At 37.6% G+C, this 20,589-nt stretch overlaps 1 protein-coding gene across 7 annotated transcripts in view; it reads right to left on the bottom strand.

Annotated features, from left to right (window-relative positions):
• Nucleotides 1–19,533, bottom strand: part of RNF111 (ring finger protein 111) — an 84,178-nt gene extending 64,645 nt beyond the window's left edge. For 6 of the 7 annotated variants that reach the window (XM_040226628.1, XM_040226631.1, XM_040226633.1 and 3 more), the window contains exon 1: nucleotides 18,927–19,533. The gene's annotated coding sequence lies outside the window, so the exon portion shown is untranslated. The other variant, XM_040226629.1, reaches the window with a different exon arrangement.
• Between the last annotated feature and the right edge of the window lie 1,056 nt (nucleotides 19,534–20,589).

Here is a 20,589-nt window from a genome sequence, read left to right as displayed (position 1 = left end):
CTTCTTTAGAAGCAATAAGATTAAATGAGGTCATTATGAGTGGGCCCTAATCCAATTTGACCGGTGTCCTCTATGAAAAGAGGAAATCTGAACACTCATAGGGACACACTTGTTCTTGGACTTCTACTCTCCAGAACTGTGACAAAATAGATTTTTGGTGTTTAAGTCACCCAGAATGTGGTATTTTGTTATGGAAGCCGTAGCAAACAAATACACCATGCAATAAACATCTCCTAAATATCTTAATGTGCTAGACTGTCCCAAAAGACAAATAAGACATAGACTTGTCCTTAAGAAGTTCAGTCAGTTCAGTCGCTCAGTCATGTCCAACTCTTTGCAACTCCATGGACTGCAGCAGGCCAGGCTTCCCTGTCCATCACCAACTCCCAGAGCTTGCTCAAACTCATGTCCATTGGGTCAGTGATGCCATCCAACCATCTCATCCTCTGTTGTCCCCTTCTCCTCCTGCCTTCAATCTTTCACCATCAGGATCTGTTCTGATGAGTCAGCTCTTCACATCAAGTGGTCAAAGTATTGGAGTTTCAGCATCAGCATCAGTCCTTCCAATGAATATTCAGGATTATTTCCTTTAGGATTGATGGGTTTGATCTCCTTGCAGTCCAATGGACTCTCAAGAGTCTTCTCCAACACCACAGTTCAAAAGCATCAATTCTTCAGTGCTCAGATTTCTTTATGGTCCAACTCTCATATCCATACATGACTACTGGAAAAACTTTGGAAAAACTACTGGAAAAACACAGCTTTGACTGTACTGATCTTTGCTGGCAAAGTAATATCTCTGCTTTTTAACATGCTATCGAGGTTTGTCATAGCTTTTCTTCCAAGGAGCAAGTGTCTTTTAATTTCATGGCTGCAGGCACTATCTGCAGTGATTTTGGAGCCCACTGATAGGTGCAGCAGACAGAGAAACCTATCAGTAAGTAATTAAAATACAGTATCATGAAAGAGGTATGCACTGAAACACACTGAAGTAAAATCTAATTCAATTCTGAAGAGGAGGCTGTACCACGGAAGGTTTTTCAGAATAAAAGGGAAAAGTGAAATGGCAAGAAAGGAGACTTGATTACCCTGTTTTCCACAGAAGTTCTCTGAATGAACTACATACTTAATGATGAAGTACACCTACAAAATTTTAAAAACCAGTGATCTGAAAGACAACACATGATCTTCTGAAAGACAGCATATAATCTTCAAAGATGCCATTTCACTTCAAACAATTATGTCTAGAATTATTAATACTGTTAAGAATAAAAGAATAAAATAACATGACTTCATTTATTTATCTACTTATTTATGACTGTGCTGGGTCTTCCGTGCTGCACAAAGATCTTCTCCAGTTGTGGTGAGCAGGGGATACTTTTCATTGCAGTGCTTGGGCTTCTCATTATGGTGACTTCTCCTGTTGCGGACCATCAGCTCAGGTACAAGGGCTTCGGGAGCTGCAGTGTTCTGATTCAGTAGTTGTGGCACATGGGCTTTGCTGCCACGCAGCATGTGGGATCTTCCCGCATCAGGATGGAACCCATATACCCTGCATTGGCAGGTGGATTCTCAAACACTGAACCACCAGGGAAGTCCAAGATGACTTCTTGGGATACTTATCACCATATGAAAGAAGAGACAAAGGTCCACAGAATTACAAAATTTCTCCCAGAAGTTTTCTGAATTTAATCTGAGACAGAGGAATCTACCTCACAAGAACTAAAGCCCTATGTTCTCCTTTAACCTCTACCTGTAATACTAAGCTCCCTACCACTCTCATCAGGCAGCACAGTCTCAACTTCATTACCCTTCAGTAGACAGAGAAGAACTGTAAGCTAGAACACATTTAAAACAGGATAAAGAGTAGTCCCAAAACTTGTCTGGAAATGTACAGATAATCAGCAACATAAAATGAGATGTATAATTAAAAATTAGCCTACACCATGAATTCTAAAAGCTGTTTTCAGCAATGATTTCACATGAAAATATAAATGGAATGTTCACCATAGTCTCAAGTGACACAAAGCTGAAAAAGAATTAAATATAAACTGAATAACAAAAATAAAGACCTGAAAATAAAAGTTTAGAATGAGATGAGCAAAATTATTTAAAACAAAAACTTTAATATAAAGTACAACTAAGTTTACCTTATATATAGATTAAAAACATAGGGGAGGAATTTTTACACTTTTCACCGAATAATTTCCCTAAAGTCAATAACTGCATAATTCAGAGACAGTCACTTACAAACGCTCCAAGGTGTAATTCTGGTCTAGTTCTACAAAAAGAATATATGATATAACCATCCTTTTGGGGGGGCCTTAAATGTGAAAGTTTTCTGCTCTGAATTGATCAAATTTAAATTTTTTATGATTTTCATAAATCATCACTGTGTGGTCACTTTTATGAAAGTAGAATGAGAAAAAGTGAGTTCTACCAGTATTTTCCTCATCGATACTCACCTTCACAAGGATAATTCTCTAGACATCACTCCCAAATTTCAACAAAGAAATTCTCCCCAAACTAATAACATGCAAAAGTAAAATGTATGTCAATATAATAGTGCAAAGCACAGGAGGGAAGCAAAGAAAATAAACCATTTTAAGTTTCTTGTATTATACATGAAATAAACTATTATTCCTTGAAGGCAGACTCTCAAAAAAGTCAAAAGAAGGCAAGAAATAGGGAGAAAAAGGAACAGAAGAGACGGGACAAGTAGAAAACAAACAGCAAGATGACATTAAAGCCAACTGTATCAAAACAGGGTGCTATTAGCATACAGATAGACTGGAAAGTCCAGAAATAACCTCACACATATCATCAAATGATTTTCAACAACAGGTCCAAGACAATGGGGAAGGAGACAGTCTTTTCAACAAATGGTGGTAGAACAACCAGTGAATTACATGGGGAAAATTTCAACTCCTACCTCACATGAGACAAAAAAATAACTCAAACAGATCACAGACTTAAACCTAAAAGCTAACACTTCGAAAAGAAATGGGCAGAAAATGTACATGATGACACCATGGGCAAAAATTTCATAGATCACAAAAAAGACTAAACATTTTAACTGATAAACTGGACTTTATCAAAATAAAAACTTACTCTTCAGAGATACCATTAACACCATTAAGAAAAGAAAAAGTCAAGATAGCAAGCTTAAGACAGAGAAAATTACATGTACATACACATAATTCAAAAAACTAAGATCATGGCATCTGGTCCCATCACTTCACAGCAAATAGATGGGGGAAACCATGGGAACAGTGACAGGCTTTATTTTCTTGGGCTCCAAAATCACTGCAGATGGTAACTGTAGCCAGGAAATTAAAAGACACTTGCTCCTTGGAAGAAAAGCTATGACAAACCTAGACAGCATATTAAAAAGCAGAGACATTACTTTGCCAACAACGGTCGGTACAGTCAAAGCCATGGCTTTTAGAGTAGTCATGTATGGATGAGAGTTCAGTTCAGTAGCTCAGTCGTGTCTGATTCTTTGCGACCCCATGAACCACAGCACGCCAGGCCTCCCTGTCCACCATCAACTCCCAGAGTCCACACAAACCCATGTCCATTGAGTCGGTGATGCCATCCAACCATCTCACCCTCTGTCATCCCCTTCTCCTCCTGCCCTCAATCTTTCCCAGCATCAGGGTCTTTTCCAACTCTATGATTTTTCCAGTGGTCATGTATGGATGCGAGAGTTGGACTATAAAGAAAGCTGAGTGCCGAAGAACTGATGCTTTTGAACTGTGGTGTTGGAGAAGATTCTTGAGAGTCCCTTGGACTGCAAGGAGATCAAACCCGTCAATCCTAAAGGAGATCAGTCCTGAATATTCATTGGAAGGACTGATGTTGACGCTGAAACTCCAATACTTTGACCACTTGATGTGAAGAGCTGACTCATCAGAAAATCCATGATGGTGGGAAAGATTGAAGGTAGGAGGAAAAGGGGATGACAGGATGAGATGGTTGGATGGCACCACCAACTCAATAAACAAAAGAGTTTGAGCAAGCTCTGGGTGTTGGTGATGGACAGGGAAGCCTGGTGTGCTATATTCCATGGAGTCTCAAAGAGTCGGACATGACTGAGCAACTGAACAACACAACAACACATAATTTACATGTATGTATTACACAAATACATACCCAACTTGAATCCAGAATATATGTAAAACTCTTACATCTCAGTAAGACAAGCCCACCAAATAACAGATGAACATTTTTCTAAACATATACATATATAAATGGCAAGTACACAAAAAAATGCTCAATACTTTCCATTATCAGGGAAATGCAAATTAAAACCACAAGATACAACTCTACACCCAAAAAGGGCTAACAGGCTAAGAAGACCAAAACACCGTGTGTTAAGGGATGTGGCACAACTGGAACACCACTTACAACTCCAAGCAGCTTCAAATAAAGTGACATTGATCTAACCTATGATTCAGTAATTCCACACCTAGAATGGGAAATACAGGTATACAAACATGTTTGTATGCAAATGTTCACTCATAATAACCAAACAGTGGGGAAAAAAATCTCCAAGGAGTGAAAAGATAAACAAATTTCGATATATAGGTACATTGGGATACCAAACAGCAACAGTAACAGCAGCAAAGAAGGAGTTACTGAAACAAGTAAACAGATGAATCTCAAAAACATCCTGCCAAGGGAAGGAAATCAGATACAAAATATCTATACTGACTTCATCTGCATGAAGTTCTAGGTTAGGCAAATTTAATGGAAGATAAACAAAATCAAAACAGTGGTTGTATTCTACAAAGGACTGGGAAAGAACTGAACATAAGGTACATGAAGGAACTTATCTGAGGTGACGGTAATGTACTATCTCTTCATAAGATTTTGATTACACAAATATATACATTTGACAAGACTTAAATGGTACACTTAATATTTATGCATTTAACTATATGTAAATTTTACTTCAAAAACAAAGAACTATATATAAGTATTCAACTCTAGTTAATGACATGGAAGCTGAATTTGTTTACGGGTAAAATGCACTGTTTGAAACTTAATTTAAAATACAAAGCCAAACAGCAATTGACTTGAATGGTAAATGATTACAAGAATGGATAGATGGAAGGATATGTGATAAATCAAAAAAGCAAATTGGTAACTGTAATAGGTAACAGGGAAATGGGCATTTGCTGTACAATTCTTTTAACTTTAATATGCTTGAAATTTTCCACAGTAAAATGCTAGCGAGAAAACACTCGATAAGCAAAAGAAGCCAGATACAAAATAGTAATATTATATAATTTGTATGTATATGACATTCTAGAGCAAACAAAACTAATCTATAATGTCAAAAATCAGATCAGTGGTTGCCTGGGACAGGAGCTAGGGATGATTTAACGGCAAAGGAATAAGAAAGAACTTTCTAGGGTAATGGAATGTTTTATGTCCTGACGGGTGTTGGTTACATGGATGTATATATTTGCCAAAACTCACTGAACTGTACAGTAAAATATGTACCTCATACTTTTATAAAATTATACTTCAATTAAATTGATTTTTTAAATGTGTTCACTATAAAAAATCTGAAATACACAGAAAAAGCACAGAAAAATTAAGTCCCTCATAATCACACCATCTTTCCTTCTCTTTTGACAACAGCCATGCCCAGTGGAGAAAAAATACAGCTTAATGTTTTCCTGAAAGGCCATACAGAAATACACGTTAAGCCCCTGAATTCTGGAATTCCTTTCTTAGGTTGACTCAAAACCTAATGAACTTAAATCCCTTCAACCACATCATTGCTATGAGCCTTCATCAAATTACTAACCATTCTGTGCCAAAATTTCCTCACCTAAATAATGGAAATATTTACCTCAAAGTTTTGTTGTAAATGTTAAGCAATCATCCTGGCAGAAAAAGTCCACAATCTTCCCCTGCCATGAATTTTTTCTTTTGCAGGCCTTCAATTCTATAGGTACACCCACCTCAAAAGTCAGTCTTATTTGAGAGAACCTCAAATTCCTCGTTGATCAGACTGAAACCCTGAGTTGTTAAAGCTCGAAAACAAGGACTGGGGTAACAAAATAAAACAGAAAACTAGATTAGAAAAGATGTCCGTTGCATTGAGAATGTAAGACCTAACATCCTGAGCAACAGTATCCAAGGGTACAATTTCTCCCTGAGTGAATTCCAAGATGTATACTTTGATACAAGTTGTTTCTGCTTTATCGATGTGATCTAGATCAAAATATGTAACCTGGAGAATATTCATTAAAGAATATGATGTTCTCAAGAATGAGAAAAAGAGTCATAAGAGAAAAACTGACATTTTACAACCGAAGGTAAAGACATGCTGTAAAGTAGATGGGGGAACACCTCTAGAGTGTACATCATATGAATTGAACCTCATGAAGAAACAGAAATCAGACCATGTAGATCATGCCTGCTATTCTGCTCAATGAGTAAATGCCCAAAATGGACACAAAAACGAAATATTTTACTTCTTTCTAGTTGGTCTCATTTTCCATGCGCCTCTCATGATATGAGCATCTTGCTGTGCTGTCAGATTCTAATGTTTAGAGCCATTTATTTTTCCTAGAACATGGACCATAAACACAGCCTACTACTTCATCTGGTGTTTAACAATGAAACACAATTTGTTTCAATACTGAAGGAAAAATAGGATGTTTTGGGCTTTTACAGACTGTGTATCTGTATTTTACATTTTATGGGCAACTTTAGGGATTTCCAAGGTTATTTGGACTAAATGACATTTTCATCTTCCTTGAATCTGTGCATTCAGATAGCAAGTGAAAATCTTTTGTGGCAAAAAGCAAAACTAGCAAGCTATTAAACAATCCTAGGGTATTGGTTTGGGGAAACCAAGGAGTTACTATCCAGTATACTAATGTCAGCCACTTTACTCAAAAAAGTCTTCTGAATTTTTTTTGCTACCAGTAACTGCTCAAGGTGATAATTTAAAAGATAGTTAAAATACTACCCTGTTCCAAGAATTTCACATTCTACAAATACAGAAATCCTAACCCTAATATGGATTCCCATACATGTTAAGTCTAAACTTCACTTACGCATATACTTTTGAGGCAATCTTCAGGATTTTAGCTTTAGTGTACGTTAACTCTGAGTTCTTCCTGTTATGGAAGACAGTGGCAACTGACAGAGGCAACTAGGGATCAGTAAAGATGACGGAAGACAAAAGAACAAAAATCTTTTAAATTGAAATTTGTTCAAAATAAAGGCAGATGACTGAAAAATAAGTCCAGGCCTTAGAACTGCTACCCAGAACTGCTATCCATGAGGAAAAATATTCACTTACACAGGAATAAAATGGGTAAACACAAGTCTAGGAAGAAGGTTTTAGGAAGATCAATTCAGTTCTAGCAGGATAATAACAGACTAGGCTACCCAAGCTTTTTCAATTCCAAACATCTGGAAGCAGATCAGGATCTGGAAACAACTCCCAAGTAATAGAAATGAAATTTAGAGCAGTTTATTAACATGTTAAGAGATACAATATCACTGATAGTATATTAGTTACCATTTACTTATGTACTGTGGTCAGTCAATAAATATTTATTGAGAGCCCATTACAAGTTCTAGACACAGGGATCAGCAGTGAATGGAATACAGAAAGTTTCTTAAAGAATCTGCATGCAAATGAGGACAAACAAGACACAAGGAGACAAATAATCAAGATAATTTTATAAATATGTGCTCTTAAGGAAACAAAACAAATAGTAAAGGTTAACTATCAACAGTGTCTTAGATAAGAAGCTAAAAGACACAGTCATGAGAAGGAACCAGCCACCAGTCAGCCAAGCTACACAGTTCTGGAGGAAGAGCATTCCTAGCAAGGGGAATAGTAAGGAAAGATCAAACTTAACAGGAACAAACTTAACATGTACAAAGAACAGGAGTGGGATCAACCGGAGAGGATGACATATAAGGCGATCAGAAGTGGTCAAGGGCCAGGTCAGATAAAGCCGATAAGAAACTACAGGCCATGTTTTTATTTCATTTTATCCTCACTAAAAACTATTATCTCCAGGGAACTGAGAACTACGGAAGTCAAATGACTTGCCTAAAGAGGTCTGACACAAACACTTGGATCTTAATTCCTACAAAAATTGCTGGATTTGGTCTCTCTTTTTAAAAACTAAATGTATAGTTATGAGGGCTTTTACATGTTCACTCAATGCTTCAGTTCTGAGATCTTATTTTTACGTATAATCATTATGTTGCTGCTGCTGCTGCTAAGTCATGTCAGTCGTGTCCAACTCTGTGTGACCCCATAGAAGGCAGCCCAACAGGCTCCTCTGTCCCTGGGATTCTCCAGGCAAGAACACTGGAGTGGGTTGCCACTTTCTTCTCCAATGAATGAAAGTGAAAAGTGAAAGTGAAGTCACTCAGTCGTGTCCAACCCTTAGCGACCCCATGGACTATAGCCTACCAGGCTCCTCCGTCTATGGGATTCTCGAGGCAAGAGTACTTACTGGAGTAGGTTGCCATTGCCTTCTCCGATAATCATTATGTTGCTAAGTTGCGTCAGTCGTGTCCGACTCTGTGAGACCCCATAGATGGCAGCCCACCAGATTCCCCCATTCCTGGGATTCTCCAGGTAAGAACACTGGAGTGGGTTGCCATTTCCTTCTCCAATGCATGAAAGTGAAAAGTGAAAGGGAAGTCAGTCAGTCCTGTCCAACTCTTCGCGACCCCATGGACTGCAGCCTACCAGGCTCCTCCGTCCATGGAATTTTCCAGGCAAGAGTACTGGAGTGGGGTGCCAAGTTACTCGACCACAATTTCTTCTCTTTATCATGAAGATTTTCAGAACTCAGCCTCCAAAGTGAGAGAATGCTTAAGTTTTAATAAAATGAAATAACTGCTAAATAAAGATAAGAAAAGCACAAAATACTACAGAAGAAAAAAAAAGAAGGATACAGATTCTGGAGGAGAAACCACAGAAGCTTAAGAGCTGGTCCTTAAAAGGAAATGGCAACCCACTCCAGTATTCTTGCCTAGAAAATCCCAAGGACAGAGGAGCCTAGTGGGCTATACAGTCCATGGGGTTGCAAAGTCGAACGTGACTGAGCACACAGGCAAAAATAAGATTTCCTCAAGTGGAGAATAAGGATAATGGCAAATAGAGGAATGGCAGGCAGGAAGATGATTATTAAAATAAAATGACCACTTTTATCTGTTACTATATATAGGTCTTTAAAGAAATGTGATTTCAGAGAAATTACAATTAAATCCTTGAAAATGAATCATAATCTGCAGAAATTCTGTAATTAAAAAATTTTATCACATGATTTTAATAAGACTACTTTGTATTAAAGAATACAGATGTTAAAAGTAGAAAAAGATTTTATAAACATATTTACTGCATATATTTTTAAAAAGCTTTATTTATTCATATATTTAAATATGATTTAACCAACAGAATTAAGAAAAAAGCCCATTTCCATACCAACAATACAACCTGCTCCTAGTAATACTGTTACTATTTACCAAACCAAAAGTTCACATTATATTTAAACATGGTAAATTATACACATATATGTATCTCAAATTTCCATGCAATCCCCACTAAACTGTCAGTAAAAGTATTTTTTAAAACACACACACACAAAACTAACAGCAAGTATGGAACAGCAACAAAACACAATCATCTGACTTTACAGCAATTACAAAAACAGAACAGAGGAAAAAATGACTAAGAAGTTATGAAAGCTAACATAAAAATATTTCCTAAAATCGAAGGACATAAACCCTTGCTATCTTTGCCCTGTTGTTGTTCAGTTGCTAAGTTGTGTCTGACTTTCTGCAACCTCATGGACGGCAACCTCTGTCCGTGAGGCTTCCCAGGCAAGAATACTAGAGTGGGTTGCCATTTCCTTCTCCAGGGGATTTCACTGACCCAGGAACTGAACCCACATCTCCTACACTGGCAGGTGGATTCTTTACCACTGAGTCACCAGGGAAGTCCACCTTTGTCCTCTTAAAACATTTATATTCTTATGGTAAAAGGTTAAACTGATATTTATTCAATAAAAGAGGGAATATGAAGTATGTTCTTAAAAAAACAAAAACAAGCAAAATAATCTAAAATTCAACTATATTAAGAGAAACAGTAAAGAAAGAAGTGTGAACTCCTTTTCCATAAGCAGTCAAAAGGTAAGGCTTAAAACCGATTAATACTGGGACTTGCTGGTGGTCCAGTGGTTGAGAGTTCACCCTAGGATGCAGGTGATGTGGATTTGACTCCTGGTTGGGAAACTAAGATCCCACATGCCTCGAGGCAACTAAGCCACAACACAACTACTGACCCTGCTAGCCACAACTAGACAGTCCACACACCACAACGGAAGATGACGCAACAAAGCTCCTACATGCCACAATTAAGACCCAATGTAGACAAATTAAAAAAAAAAAAAAAGGCTAAAAAAACTGCTTAATCCTCCATGTTAACCAGTTGTAGCAGCAGTTTTCAAACTTTTTGACTTGTGAACCCCTTTACACAATAATTGAGGAACCTAAAGAGCTTTTATTATGTGGGTTGTATGTATCAGTATAATATAAAAGTTGGCAAATGTTTTAAAATTTTAATTCTAAAAACTGCAATAAACCCATTCCATACTAATAAGTAACACTTATGAATATATTTTCCAAAAAAACTGAGTGGCACTGCTGCTCATTTTTGTAAATCTCTTCAATAGAGAAACCTGGATTCTTATATGTGCTTCTGTATCCAATCTAAAATGAAAATCTATTTTCACACAAATATGCAGCTGATAAAAGGAAGAATTTTTTTTAATTTTATTATTTATTTATTTTTGGTTGCTCTGTGTCTTCATTGCTGGGTGCATGCTTTCTCGAGTTGCGGTGAGTAGGGGCTGCCCTCTAATTGCAGTGCACAGGATTCTCATTGCGGTGGCTTCTCTTATTGCAGAGCATAGGCTCTAGGGCATACAGGCTTCAGTAGTTCCAGTGCTGGCTTACCTGCCCCAGGGCATGTGGAATATCCCCAGGCCAGGGATCAAATCCCTGTCCCCTGCATTGACAGGCAGATTCTTAACCACTGGACAACTAGGAAAGTCACAAGGAAGAATATTTGTAATAGTATTTTCAGGTAAGTGTGGATATTATCCTTTGATATTAAGCCAAAACTTAAAAAGTGTAATTCTGTAACAGTAAGTTGCAAAGTGGACTCTGCAACCTTATCAATTAAACTTTTCAGACCATTTCACTTAAAATCTATTGCTCTTTCACTTAAGTAGGTCTTACATCCACAACATGATTTTGTAATATCATGCATGGACCTTTTGAAAACAGATGGTCCACTGCTTTATGCACATCTTCCAAACACTGACACACTTCACTGTAAGCTAGCAAAGAAAAAAAAATCACATGTTAATATCATCAATTTCATCAGCAAGGTCCTAAGAAGTTTCGAAGATCATAGTGGCAGATATGTTTTCCAAAATTCTAGTTTCTGCTTGAAAGCCTTAATTTTATATGACAACAAATTTTGCTGGTCCAAGTGACAGGCTCACTTCATTTGTTTTTGAGAAAATAGGTACAAATATACATGTTTAAATAACTATAGTTTGTCACTCTTTCAAGTAAAAATAGTGTTCCATGAAAAAACCAACCAGCTAGCTAGTTCAGCTCACACCTCAATCATACAAATATTTTTCTTCAAGACAAACATCATAGTTTGGTATGCGGCAGTAGTGTCTTATAACATTCTTCTCATTTTGTCACAACAAATATTAAAAAAAAAATCTACTCAAGCATCAGGATTAATGAAATTAACAACTTCTACTGCTTCATGGAGGATATTCTTAAATGAAATCAGCTTTCCCCTCCCCAACCAAAAATGTAAAGCGATGAAGAATATGACTACTGGTACAATTTTTGCCACTGTCTTGATATGTACTGCAGAACCAGTAGATTTATGCATCACTGTGTTTGTACCACTAATTCAAATGTCAACAGAGTAAAGTAGCAAATAATTTAGTATTATTATGAAATAGTTTCAAACCAACAGGTAATTTGAAACATTTGATGATTCTCTCAAGACTTCACAGACCACATTTTGAGAACTGCTGCTCTGGAGATACATATAAAATAAGAAGAGGAACTAAATCTCCAGGGGAAAGAACTCCATGGTAGGAAGACAGGTATGGCAAGGAGACATCTTTCCCTGTATACCCTTTGTACTATGTGAATTTGGTATTCCTTGTATGTATTTTATCTTAAAAAATTAGACAATTATTTTCTTTAAATGTAAACTGACATCTTACAGTGGCTAAGTATATATATAAGCATATTATTTAAATATAAAGGTCAATATACGCAGAAAAGTTTTTTTAAGAGCTGAAAATATTCCCATTTAGGAAGCAGAACTAGGAGACTGGGAGAAGTGGCAGAGGAGACTGCTGTTTTTTCACTATAAGCCAATTGGAACTTTTAAACATGTACATTTTAATTGGTTCAAAAATAAAAAATCATTCAAAATATTGAATGGAAAAATACAAGCTAAAAAGACAAATAAAGCAAATACCTAGGCACAGGTGACAGAATGGCTATGAAATACACCAAGATGTAATAGCAAATGCCTGGAATAATGTGCCTGTGAGTTTTCACTCTTATATAAATATTATTGTATATTATAACAAAAATATTTTCATTTAAAAAGCTAGTTTAAAAAAATTAAAAGCTTAGTTCAAAAGCAACAATTTCCTTAGACCAGAATGTCTAAACTCAGTTAAAAAGAGTTAAGTATGTAAATCTTGAGTCATTTTTAACAGTTAAGTGGTTAAACCTTCCCCCCACATATCCATATCCACACACATACACAAATAACATAAAATAATCTTTCATTTTTTCCTTCTATTTCATTTGACCACAATTAAGATCAAATCAGAACTTATTTATTTGAAAAAGAAAATAAAATAATAAAAGAATAGCTTTATGGTAAATATAATTGCTGCTGCTGCTACTGCTAAGTAGCCTCAGTCGTGTCCGACTCTGTGCGACTCCATAGATAGCAGCCCACCAGGCTCCCCCGTCCCTGGGATTCTCCAGACAAGAACACTGGAGTGGGCTGCCATTTCCTTCTCCAATGCATGAAAGTGAAAAGTGAAAGGGAAGTCGCTCAGTCGTGTCCGACTCCTAGCGACCCCATGGACTGCAGCCTACCAGGCTCCTCCGTCCATGGGATTTTCCAGGCAAGAGTACTGGAGTGGGGTGCCATTGACTTATGTAATTACTTCATAAACCCACTATCAAAGTCAATTTTAAATATAGTGTCTCATAAGATGTCCTGATCAGAAGAAGTGATTATTTCTACATATAAATAGGTAACTCAAAAGCAAACTGCATTCCCCACTATATGGACCCAGGGCTCCTTGGAGAATGCCTGAATCCAGGACTGAGATAGAAAAGATGTTAAGTTAAACTTGGAACATTTTGCTGTGCAAAAAGAGAGAATATACTCCAGAAAAAATGAGTATATCAAAAAGACAAAGAAGCCAGGGAAGAAAGGCTCCCACAGGACAAATCCATGACAATCTGAGCAACAAAATAAAAGCAGTAACACAGTATAAACCATTGAGTAAGATAGGAAGTACATAAGTCCATATCAATGAGATAAAAGGATTTTTCTTCCTTAAAACAGAATGCCTACTGACATAAAAGAAACAGAGTCAGAAAATAATCATTCTGCAACCATCAGTGTAAACATCAGTACAGGCAAGAAGCATCAAGGGATGTTAATACAGGAGGGAAATTTGATGAAGATACAGATCTGATTAGTAGCAGGATATCTGCACTATCTCAAAGTTATACGCACAGATTGCTTATTAGGTGAAGAAGAAAAATAGTAACTATACACCCCTGTGAAGAAACCAAACACCACCATGATCAGAAACTAAAAAACTAACATCACCACTGAGGGGCAGGCCAACGGCATGTACTTCAAAATCATACCCTGGAAAGGATACAAAATCCCCAGTTGGGGATGCATAGCCCAAAACTAATTATGAGGAAACATCCACAAATCCAACCTGAGAAATATTCTATGACATATATAAGCCTGTATTCTTCAAAAATGTTAACACAATGAAAGAGAAAGCCTAAGACACTGTTCCGGATGAAAGGAGACTGAAGAGGTATGACAACTAAATGCAGCTGGCAATCCTGACGCAAATCCTATGGGGGAAACGCTGCGTGTGTGTGAAAGTCGCTCAGTCATGTCTGACTCTTTGTGACCCCATGGACTAGCCTGCCAGGCTCCTCCATCCATGGAATTCTCCAGGCTAGAATACTGCAGTGGTTAGCCAGTCCCTTCTCCAGGAGATCTTCCCAACCTAGGGATAGAACCCAGGTCTCCTGCATTGCAGGCAGATTCTTTACTGTCTCAGCCAATGGTGTAATGGTACAAATGATATTATTACTGGGACAAAGGGACAAAACTGGAATAGAGGCTAGAGATTAGATAATGATATAGTACTATCAATGTTAGATTACCTGAATCTCATTAACTGTATTGTGATAATGCAAAAGAATACAATACACAAAGAATATTTAGAGACATGGTTATAATACATGCAATTTATTTTCAAATGATTCAGAAAAGAGCAGTAAAGCAAATGAAACAAAATTTTAAAAATGGTACATCTGACTAAAGAATACTGAAGAGTTCTCAGTACCATTTTTTAAAACTTTTCTCTAAGTGTGAAATTATTTCAAAATGTAAAAAATTTAAATAGAGGCATATTGGATGTCAAAAGGTGGTTTAAAAAATTATTTATTCTGATGCCCTATAACACATATAAATAGGAGAAATGAATGCAACAGTGACTCAGACTGGCACACTGCTGCATATAGAACTTCCTAAACTCTCAATTCTCTAGAAAAACAAAACAAAACAAATTTTGGGGGGTTGAAAGGGAGGGGAGGCAGTTCTGTATGGCATGTAGGATCTTAGTTCCCCCACCAGGGATTGAACTTGTTCCACCAACTCCCATCCTCAAATTGCGAGTGGGGAGTCTTAACCACTGGACTGCCAAGGAAGTCTCAAGAAAAATGCTTTTTAAGTAACCACATAAACACTAAGATGCTGATCCTGTATACCCTCAGGAAAACACAGAAATCTATGACTTCATGTCAACACAGACCACAGTGAGGGATTCTCCATTCATCCAGCAAACCATAAGCTCCTTTGCAGGCAGGCCTTAAGGTCCTGCTCTTTGTTTTAACTCAAGCACTGACACAGGGCCTGAAATACAGCAGACGTATTTGTTGAATAAATGATGAATGTTTATAGAAAGAGGAATAAAAGTCTACATGTTATCAAAATTGAGAGAAAGAGAAAGAAAAGGAGAAGACATCTAAATAGGGTATCAATTATTTTAAATGCATTTTAAAATATGAACATTTTCAAACCTCACAAAAGCAGAGAATATTACTATGCATATACCTACCACTCCAACACAATTATCAGGATATTTCACAACTGCTTCATCTACACTCATCTCTCACATCTTTTTTTTGCTCTGAAATACTTTTAATCAAATACCAGACATCTTATTTCTCTTCCTCATTCTTCAGTTTTCATCTCTATAAATGGGCATTTTCTTATATAAATATAATGCCATTAGTATCCTTCACAAAAACTAACAATAATCCCTTGATATCATCTAATAGCTATCTACATTCAAATTTCCTCCTAAGTGCTTCAGAAATTACTTTCTACAATTGGTTTGAGTCAGAACTTAAATAATGTCAACACATTACATTTGGTCACTACACATAAATATTTTTAACCTTTTTACTACTGTCTATTAGTAATTGTGAAAAACTCTATTAGACAAACCAATTAATTAATTCACACTTGTAGATTCTCTAGAATCAAACCCAATCTAATGCATTTACTATTCCCTCTGTTTGCAGCCATCTTCCTCCAGATTGCCACTATAGCTCATTCTTTCTAATCACTGATTGCAAATCAAATATTACCTCTAAAAAAAAAAGCCCTTTCTAACCTCTCAATGCACAGTACAGTCCCACTTTCATTCATTCTCCATTATATGCCCCTGTTTTCTTCATGGCACTTACCACTATATAAAGCTGTTCTGTTTATTATTTCCTCTAATAAAACATCCACTTCAAGAAGGCAGAGTGCCTTCTTCACTGAAGGCCAAGAATAATGTCAATAACATGAGACAATCAATAATACTTACTGAATGATTAAATAGCAAAGCAGTAAAAGTTCAGTTTAGTATTTGTTTTTAAACATTTGTAGCTCACTGCTCACATCAGGATATAAATTGAGTACCTGCAGAAAATCAGGCCAGCTGTTACCAAGACACTATGGGATACAGCAAATAAAGAATAGAGGTATAAAGCATTGAAAAGCATTTCTGGACTTTTACTGAACAATGATTACAGGTTTCTGAAAGAAAATGTATTCAGAATGATTTAAAGCACATTACCAGGAGTAAAATAAAGTTTCATTTTTTTTTAGTACATATGAGAGCTATTAAATTAGGAGTTAACATCTACAATGGGACAGAAGTATTATTTAGACCACAGCTCACTCACTTTTTTTCTTCTTCCTCCCCCCACCCCATCTCTAATATACATATACCATGGAAGAATTTTACATTTTCAAATAGCATTTCTTTCTGGGGAATGGGTCATGATGAATACAATTAACACCAAAAACACCTAACTAAAAATGCAAACTATTAAATTTGAGACCTGGAGAAAACTAAAGTTATCTGCCCCACACTTCTCATTTGACAGCTGAGAGAAATGTGAGGCCCAGGGTGGTCATACAAAGTCACAGACCTAATGAACAGAAAGCAAAGCTACATCTAAAATCCATATCTCCTGTCTCCAACCCTATACTCTTTCATAAGATAATGTCACTCATAGAATGCTAATATCAAGTTATAATATTCTTTACCATCATTTTCAGTAATGTCACTTCTTTTTTTCCTATTGAAATCCTAGTCACCAGAGGAAAAGTCAAAACAAGGACACCTATAATTACACTCTAAGTAAAGCATGTTATAGAAACCCCTTTTTGACAAAATAATACAATAAACGTCTGAAAAAAACTAACTGGTTTGATTCAATTAAGTTTCTATTCCAGTTTACATTTTAAAGTGAAAATAACTATTTAGAAATATCTGCTGATTATTCCTTCATTTTAAACAAGTAAATTGTTAACTTCTTATATTAAAGATCAGTATATTTTTCAACTACTTGCAGAAATTGAGTACTGATGTGAAACCTGTGAAGGTGAAACTTTCACTACGATGCATTCAAAACGCAATTATTTCTTACTATATCTTTCTTCAAAACCCAACTCCAGTGAAGAACTAACATGCAAGTGACCGAAAGACACCAAATGTAAGGGGGAAAGTGACAGAAAGATCCATACACATAAGATACAGCAACCCTGATAAACAAGAAGAGGCTCTACTCTTCCTAGTTTCCCTACAATATTATTCAGACCTTTTCATAAATACCCTTGTCAGTTCTTAGAATACTAGCAGGAATTGTAGAGGCAAATAAATGCACAGGAGAGATGTCATTTGTCCAAGGTTAAAATGACAAGAGATGGAGGAGAGTAAAACAAAGCAAGGCATTAAAAAATAAGATTATTTTCCGAGTGAAAGGGTTCTACTTGTTCTGTCTCATAAACACAACTAAACGCTATTGTTTGATATGAAAAATAACATTGTTTACACTGACATGAAAATTTTTACCAAAAACATACATAACCAAGTATCAAAATGTAGACTTTCACTCTAGTGAAACCAGTATTTTAAAACTTCTATGTGATATCCAAATCACATACTAACATTTGAAAGCAATGACAAAAAAAAAAAACAAAAACAAAAAAAAACAAATGGGAAAGGAAATGGAACCTTAGTTATCTTTTTCCCAGTCTGTGCTTTTCGGTTGAAGAGATCCCTAAAACAAGAAAATTAAACATAAAACACCAAATGAAATAAAAGTTTGGATTAAGTCAGGTACAAAAAGCGTTATGAACTATAAAATGAAATCTATGTCAGCTGGCATCTTATCTCCCCAGAGAGCTCTAAATTCATCCTGCACGTAAATCAAGAAACAGGAAAGCATGCAATACAATGGAGTCATCCCACACTACAAACACGAACAAATTAAACGAACACCCTATACTTCCTGGTATTTTTTTAAACGTTAAAACTTAGACCTGAGTTAAGAACTTATCTGCAAAGATCTACTCTAACCTATTTAAGAACTATGTGACAAACCTCATTTCTGCAGCACAGAACAAATATTTCCACAACAACATTGCTACCGGCTCTGATAAACTCTGTAAAAAAAAAAATAATGATAATAATAAAAATATTAAGCTTTTTTTTAATGGCCAGCCAACCAACACTTTACAAAACCTGACGCGTCTGTATTTCTGCTGTTCCGCGGTCTACGTTTCCTTGATCACAGAAGGAGGCAACTCCCTAACCGTCAGGGCTGCCTTAGCGCCCTCCAACACCCCGGGTGCGGGTTACCTTCATCACTCCATTGTCAAATCGCACTCCCACGCCTCAGTCCTCAGCCCCTGTCCTAAGACTCTAGAGAGTCAAAAAGGGGAAAGAAATCCCCTCACCCACCGTCCTTTACTGAGGAGGGTGGGTGTGTCTGTAGACGAACGCTCTGTCAAACACAATTAAATCTTCCGCGGAAACCCCGATCCTAAGCCACAAGGCAGCCAGCAGTAACCGGCCGGCCGCCGACCCCAGCCTTCCGCGGCCGCAGCCCTTCCTCTTTCTCCCCTCCAGCCCGGCCCCTCCCCCGTTGCGCGCACGCGCGGCCTCCAATCGATCCCCTCCCCCCGACCCCCTCACCTGAATCATTAGCCACCCTCTTCCCAGGCTCTGGGAATCACTGGCCCAGGAAGGAAGACAGGAGATGTGAGCGGGGAAGAGGATGCGTCGAGAGCCAGTGATCTGCGCCTCAGATGTTGGCCTAAGAGGCCCCTACGGTCAAGAGCAGCGTCTGTCACCGCCACCAAAACTGTACCAGCGGCAGCGCCTGGTTCGGCCCAGCTGACCCGGCTTGGGTTCAGAATGCCTAATTTGGTCCCACGGGAACTCGTTCCCCGAAATTGCGGGCGTTTCTATGCTGCGCAGACCGAACACCTCGCCACCGTCGCCGCCACTGCTGCTGCTCTCCAGTCGCCGCCGCCTAACCAATCCCTCCTCTACCGAGGAAGCACGACACTCACAGCTTTACGACAGTTCGCAAAGTGAGAACGCAGTAGCCTTCAATCCTCCATTAACATCTGTTTGTTTCTGCGCTTGCTCAGATGCCTGTTTCTCACCGTCAGGCTCCCTCTTCGCTGGCCCTCCCCCTTTGTACTCGCCTTATCAGTCTGTTGCCGAAACCTAACGAAGTCATAAAGCTCGTTGTATGTTCATTTGTGAAATGAGTTCAGTATTAAACAAAATATTGACTACATCTTGGTTGATTTTTTTCATAACTGAAAGTTACAACCACAGAATTAATAACTATACTTAAGGTAACGAACAAAAACGCCATGGTTTAGTCTGTCACAGCAAATGGTACTCAAATCATCCTTACCAATGGGATCATCACCGTTGAGGTGAATTTGCTTTCAGAATCAGATAAAAAATGGTAATAGATATCCTGGGAATTAACTGTACAATCATATACGTTTTCTTATTTTATAAAAATCAGGAGACAACAGATGCTTCATTACGTGCATTAATAGGCTGTAGGCAAAAGGGATGTAGGCCTTGGAATCAGTAAAACTTCCTTTCAAATTCCAGTGAGTGAACTTAGAGGTTAGGGGAAGGTGTTGGGAGTAGGGATATATGGGGCGTTTGGGGTTGACATGTACACACCACTATGTGTAAAATGGATAATCAACAAGAACCTACTGAATAGCATAGGGAACTCTACTCAATATTCTGTAATAACCTATATGGAAAAAGAATCTTTCCATTCAGTTCAGTCGCTCAGTCACGTCCAACCCTGTGACCCCATGAACTGCAGCATGCCCAGCTTCCCTGCCCATCACCAACTCCTGGAGCTTGCTCAAACTCATGTCCATCAAGTAGGTGATGCCATCCAACCATCTCATCCTCTGTCGTCCTCTTCTCCTGCCTTCAATCTTTCCCAGCATCAGGGTCTTTTCCAATGAGTCAGTTCTTTGCATCAGGTAGCAAAAGTATTGCAGTTTCAGCATCAGTCCTTCCAATGAATATTCAGGACTGATTTCTTTTAGGATTGACTGGTTTGATCTCCGTGCAGTCCAAGGAACTCTCAAGAGTCTTCTCTGACACTACAATTCAAAAGCATCAATTCTTCGCATTCAGCTTTCTTTATGGTACAACTCTCACATCCATACATGAGTATTAGAAAAACCATAGCTTTGACTAGATGGACCTTTGTTGGCAAGGTAATGTCTCTGTTTTTAAATATGCTGTCTAGGTTGGTCAAAGCTTTTCTTCCAAGGAGCAAGCATCTTTTAATTTCATGGCTGCA

Source organism: Oryx dammah, unplaced genomic scaffold, assembly GCF_014754425.2.
Source record: "Oryx dammah isolate SB20612 unplaced genomic scaffold, SCBI_Odam_1.1 HiC_scaffold_26, whole genome shotgun sequence".
Lineage (NCBI taxonomy): Eukaryota > Metazoa > Chordata > Mammalia > Artiodactyla > Bovidae > Oryx > Oryx dammah.
Note: the sequence above shows the minus strand (reverse complement) of the source record. Positions and strands in the feature narration are given on the sequence as shown.